Raw genomic sequence first — 6,532 nt, 5'->3', positions numbered from 1 at the left:
GTTGTATTCGACAACTTTTTTGCCCAGGTAAAAAGTTACCACAATGTTTGTACCTAAGTTATTAGGTTTGCGATATGTATAGTACCGTGCTATTTAACACGAAAGTTACCGACAATATGTTTTTCAACAACATCCGCCATTAAAGTCATCACGGGTATTGTGTACCTAAGTTATCAGGTCTGCGGTGTGTCTATTACCATTGTATTTATACATCAGTTATAGGGGTGTGTAGTCAACAACATTTTTGACGCAGGTAAAAACGTTACCTTAGTGTTTGTACCTAAGTTACTAGGTCTGCATTGTATTACCATCATATTTATATAGAAGTTATCAAGAGTGTGTATTCAATAACTTTTTTCCCAGCGAAAAAATTATTGTAGTGTTTGTATCTAAGTTATCAAGTCCGCCATATGCATATTACCATACTATTTTACACAAAAGTTATCGACGACATGGTGTAAGAGAAAGTAAATCTCCCAAATTAAAATGGATCTCCTGTATTTTCTTAGGTAAAAAAACGTAGAAAAAAGAAAAGATAGACAGGAAAACAACGATGAGATGTGCGAGTACAAGAGCCTGCCTCAACTTGAAATTATAAAAATAACCTAACATGTATCTAATCACATCATAGAGCTAGCCTAGATGCTTGTTGGGCTTGAGCTAATACTACTCACCCAGCATGTCCTAGGTACGAGTCCCCAAGTTTGCCTTTTTTTTACTGAGATTAAAAGGAGACCTCCCAAGCAAGAGAGTTGCGGATATCGGGGATAGAGCGTGATTTTCGGATTGCGGAAAAGAGGGACAGTTGGAACGGCTTGCGGCGATCGTTAGATTCAAAACTGACGGGATCAGAATCGTTCAGATATGTTCCCAAATTCCGAACGTTTCGAATTTACATATATCGTTTCATACATATAGATAGATTTTCTCTATACATATAGTATATCGTTTCACACACACACACACACACACACACACACACCAAGGATAATGAAACCAGGAGCATCACCATCCAAAAAACAGCAGAATTAGAAACAAAAGCATGTCTAGCTAAATTGTGTCCCACGTAATTAGCTTCCCTGAAGCAGTGATGTATGGAAATTGAGCAAATCCAATATGCAATCTGAAAACAATTTATGAGAATTGCATAATAGAGAGACCAGACCTAGATAACCAATTGATTCGATTAGGCACAGGCCTTTGAAGAGAGCAGTTGTTAGAGATATAACACGCGATCAAAACAATGAAGAACGGAATCTTCACAGAGATACATGAGATTTTAACGTAGAAAACCCCTTCAAGGCGAAGGGAAAAAACATGCGCACCAGCCAACGAACTTCACTATATCGGAAGAGGTTACAAACTTCGGGGATTTACAACAGATCAACTTATCCCGTGCGATGGCTTACAAGAGGTGTATATAACATTGGTAACCTAGGTCAATACTGATCCACACCCCCCATGCACACCCCCAGGCGTCCCCGAAAGGGCAAGCCCACATCGGCAAACTTCAGACTCCGCTCCGCCCCAAGTATACGAGCCACATGCCGGAGCTCCACTCCGCTCGATAGAAGTTAGCCTTTATCTTTACACTTGAATTTGGATCACAACTTAACAAACTACCCCTTGAGACAAATTCCATATTGTGGCATGAACAAGATCCTTTTCCCCGAAGAAAAAAATAAAACACATTCGACGCCAAAAAAGCTGCTAGGGCTAATGTGTTATACCAACTAAGTCTGAGCAAAGCTCAAAGTTAGCAACACAAACTGACTTTGTCAACATATCAACAGGATTATCATGAGTACTATTTTTTGCATACTTTCAGTTTACCTCAAGCAACAATGTTTTGAACATAATGGTATTTAATATCAATGTGCTTTGTTCACTCATGGAACATCTGATCTTTAGTAAGGTATATGGCACTTTGACTACCACAAAATAGATTAATGCAAGAATTATCTCCACAAAGCTCAGCATACAAATCTTTCAGCCAAACTGATTCTTTACATGCTTCTCCAATAGCCATGTATTCTGCCTAAGTGGTAGATTAGGGAACAATTGGCTGCAGCGTTGCCCTCCAACTCATGGCACAACCACCAACAATGAACAATGATTTAAGGGACCTCCTCTTATCCATATCGTTTGAAGGAAAATCTGAATCCACATAGCTAACTAGTCCCTCACCCGTCCTGCCAAATTTCAAACAAGCATGGGAAGTGCCATGAGGATGCCTGAAAATCCATTGAACAACCTTCCAATGTTCTTTACCAGGGATAATGTGTATCAACTGAGCAAACTGATTGCAAATGACATATCAGGACGAGAACACACCATGACATTTCTAATATAAATGGCGCTAGACTGCCCACCGTTCTGGATACATTGCGCGCGTTGCCTTTTTCACCACCCGATTGATTAACTAAAATGATTTTTTGGCTGCTGGCGGCTGGTCAACCGTCCGGTGTTTTCCACGTTCATGTCCGCTTCAAGAGAGGATGATGGGTGGGGTCATGAGGCTGCGGGGGCAGCGAGCAGCGCGTGTGTTTCTGTGGAGGCACTTGAATGATTGGCTGAGGGTGGGTTGTTCTTGATTGGATGAGGGTGACATGAGGAGGTTGATTCCCGCTGGTCTACTTGGCTGATCTCTTCCATGCCATGGCAGTGGTCCCGGTTACCATTTGATCCCACATTCAGTGTGTTGAGTAGATTGGATGAACTAGAGGAGCGACGAGAAGAGCCAGGACCAATCCTCTCTCGAAAACCTAGCGTACCAGGACCATTCCTCTTTCTCCTCGAGCCCCAGATCACTCTGCCCCGTCCGGCAGCAAAGCTGCAGAGGAACCCACCTAGTCGAGCCCCCACCCTGCCGGCTTTCTACAGAGCAGAAGAGGTTGATCATGGCTCCCATCACCCGTCACAGGTGAGATCTTTCTTCACCGTTTACTCATCTTCGCATGGTAATCTGAGCTCATCTCCTGATTCATGGCTTCCTCTTTTTTTGTTCTTATGCAGGCAGGGTTAACGAGGAGGAGGTTGTCATTGAAGAGGCAACATGGTAGCTTGGCGGACACCTCTCCTTATCTCCTCCCAACAAGGGAAGGCTCGATGGTCCATGGCATCACCGCTGTCATCCTCGACAGTAGGAGCATGGGCCGCAGAAAAGGCCGGCTCTTGCGCCATCGTCTGCCCACTCGAGAAGCCCACCCTCCCACCCGTCGTCCACGCCCCCTCCTCATCAGGCCGTTCTTGTCTCTTCAGGCAGGTGAGCTCCTTCCTCCTCTCTCGACCCCTTTGATTTTGTGTTGGTAGATGTGTTTGCTGTTGGTTCTGCTGCTACCAGGCTTGGCTGCTGCTTGGCCTAACTCTACTTATGTGGTTGCTATGTTTATATGTTATTGGTTGCCCCCATATTTGGTTATTTGTGAATCTGAAAACACTTTGTAAGAAGCAAGGATTGAACAGAAGGCTATGAGCCAATGGGAAGAGCTTCATTTTCTGTTTTTTAAGAATTGATGAAGGACATGTCATATGTTCAGTTGCTAACATTCTCTCTATGTGACCATTAGTGCCGGTTCCAACGGCTAGGCGGGCGGCGCTCATTAGTACCAGTTTGTGGCGAACCTTTAGTACCGGTTCATGCCACGGGCTGGTACTAAAGAGGTGGTGGCAGGCTGTTGTTAGACTGGGGCCCCACCAGCACCTTTAGCACCGGTTCATGCCACAAAGCGGTACTAGAGGTTTTAGTTGATTCTTTTTAATATTGAAGAATATTATAGCTTTGTTTAAGTGGATCATAGCAAAATATTTTAATTGAGCCACCAACCGGGATTAAAGGTCTTGTCCTGGTGGTGGCTAAAATTAGTCCCACCTCGCCAAGCAAGAGGGATTCGCAGCGGTTTATAAGCCCTGAGTGCAGAGACGAGGAACGATGAAGGAGAGGCGCAATGCTCATCTGCACGTTGCTTAGCTTCAGGCCTTGAGGAAATGGTGTATACTGCACGGAGCTATGTGTAGTTTCTCCAGGCCTGAAGCTAAGCAACGTATCTACTTTTTCTCACGCTTTTCCTCTTGTTTTGGACTCTAATTTGCATGATTTGAATGAAACTAACCCCGGACTAATGCTGTTTTCAGCAGAACTACCATGGTGTTGTTTTTGTGCAGAAATAAAAGTTCTTGGGGAACGAAACTTTGCGAGGATTTTTTTATATCAATAATAAGAATTTCTGGAGCCAAGACCCACCAGAGAGGGGCCCCTGGTTGGGCACAACCCACCAAGGCGCGCCCCCTCTCCTGGCGCGCCCAGGTGGGTTGTACCCACCTGGTGGCTCCGTTGATGACCCCCCTGATACTATAAATTCACATTATTTCAGAAAAAATCAGGAAGAAAGAATTATCACGATCCACAAGACGGAGCCGCCGCCAAACCCTGTTCTTCCTCGGGAGGGCAAATCTGGAGTGCGTTTGGGGCTCCGGAGAGGGGGATCTTCGTTCTTCGTCATCACCAACCAATCTCCATCGCCAATTCCATGATGCTCCCCACCGGGAGTGAGTAATTCCTTCGTCGCCAATTCCATGATGCTCCCCACCGGGAGTGAGTAATTCCTTCGTAGGCTCGCTGGTCGGTGAGGAGTTGGATGAGATTCATCATGTAATTGAGTTAGTTTTGTTAGGGCCTGATCCATAGTATCCACTATGTTCTTAGATCGATGTTGCTATGACTTTGCTATGCTTAATGCTTGTCACTTTGGGCCCGGGTGCCATGAACTCATATCTGAACCATTTATGAATTCATCATTATATCCATGTTTTCGATCCGATCTTGCTAGTTATAGTCACCTACTACTTTTATGATCCGACAACCCCGGAGTGACAACAATAGGGCCCACTCTCGGTGATGATCGTAGTTTGAGGAGTTCATGTATTCACTATGTGTTAATGCTTTGTTCCGGTTCTGTATTAAAAGAAGGCCTTAATATCCCTTAGTTTCCAATATGGACCCCGCAGCCACGGGAGGGTAGGACAAAAGATGTCATCCAAGTTCTTTTAATAAAGCACGTATGACTATTTATGGAATACATGCCTACATTATATCGATGAACTAGAGCTAGTGCCGTATCGCCCTAGGTTATAGCTGTCTCATGATGAATATCATCCAACAAGTCACCGATCCAATGCCTACGAAATTTTCCTATATTGATCTTGCTAAGTTACTACTACTGCTGCTACTATTACACTTGCTACAAAATACTGCTATCACTGTTACTGTTACTATTGCTGCTGTCACTACAATCAAAACTATCATATTACTGTGCTACTGATCACTTTGCTGCAGATAATTACTCTCCAGGTATGGTTGAATTGACAACTCAACTGCTAATACCTTCAAATATTCTTTGGCTCCCCTTGTGTTGAATCTATAAATTTGGGTTAAATACTTTACCCTCGAAAACTGTTGCGATCCCCTATACTTGTGGGTTATCAAGACCTTTTTTCTGGCACCGTTGCCGGGGAGCATAGCTATATTTGTTGAGTCACTTGGGATTATTGTCATATTATCACTATGAAGAATCTAAAGGATCCAAATACTAAGATATTTCCCTCAAGTACGAGGGGAGGTAAGAAACTGCCATCCAGTTCTGCTTTAGATTCACCTTCTGTTATGAGTAAACTTGCAACACTACCACCACATGCTATTAATTTTTATATGTCGCAAGTTATTGATGATGCTACTTCTACTATGAATGATGCTTATGGTGATGCTAGTACCTTGCTTGATAATGATGATGTGCCACTTGGTGAATTTCTTGATGAACAAATTGCTAGAGTAATACAACATGATGTTGTTAAATCTGATGATGAGCTTGAAACTGAAACTCCTGAAACACATGCTAGAACTAGCCCTCCTAGATATGAATTGCCTAAGGTATCAGAAGGTTATGTTATGAGTGAAGAAGCAACTAGAGGTATTCTTGCTTGTAGTGATAGAGATGATCTAGAGAAATTATTACACAAGTATAAAGAAAAATCTCTGAATGCTAGAATGAAATGTGATCCTAAGTTTGCTACCTCACCTATCTTTTTTGATGATAAGGATTATGAATTCTCTCTCGACCCAGAGTTAATTACTTTGGTTGATTCTGATCCTTTCCATGGTTATGAAACTGAAACTGTTGTGGCACATCTTACTAAGTTGAATGATATAGCCACCCTTTTTACTCATGATGAGAAAACTTGCTATTACTTTATACTCAAATGATTTCCTTTCTCATTAAAGGGTGATGCTAAATCTTGGTACAATGCTCTTGCTCTTGGTTGTGTGCGTAGTCCCCAGGATATGATTTATTACTTCTCTCTAAAATATTTTCCTTCTTATAAGAAACAAGCTGCCTTACAGGAAATATTTAACTTTGTGCAAATTAAAGAAGAGAGTCTCCCACAAGCTTGGGGGAGGCTTTGCCAATTACTTAATGCTTTGCCTGATCATCCTCTTAAGAAAAATGAAATACTTGATATCTTCTATAATGGACTA

Source organism: Triticum dicoccoides, chromosome 6A (genome assembly GCF_002162155.2).
Source record: "Triticum dicoccoides isolate Atlit2015 ecotype Zavitan chromosome 6A, WEW_v2.0, whole genome shotgun sequence".
Classification (NCBI taxonomy): Eukaryota; Viridiplantae; Streptophyta; class Magnoliopsida; order Poales; family Poaceae; genus Triticum; species Triticum dicoccoides.
The sequence above is the reverse complement of the archived record's forward strand: the minus strand, read 5'-3'. Positions refer to the sequence as shown.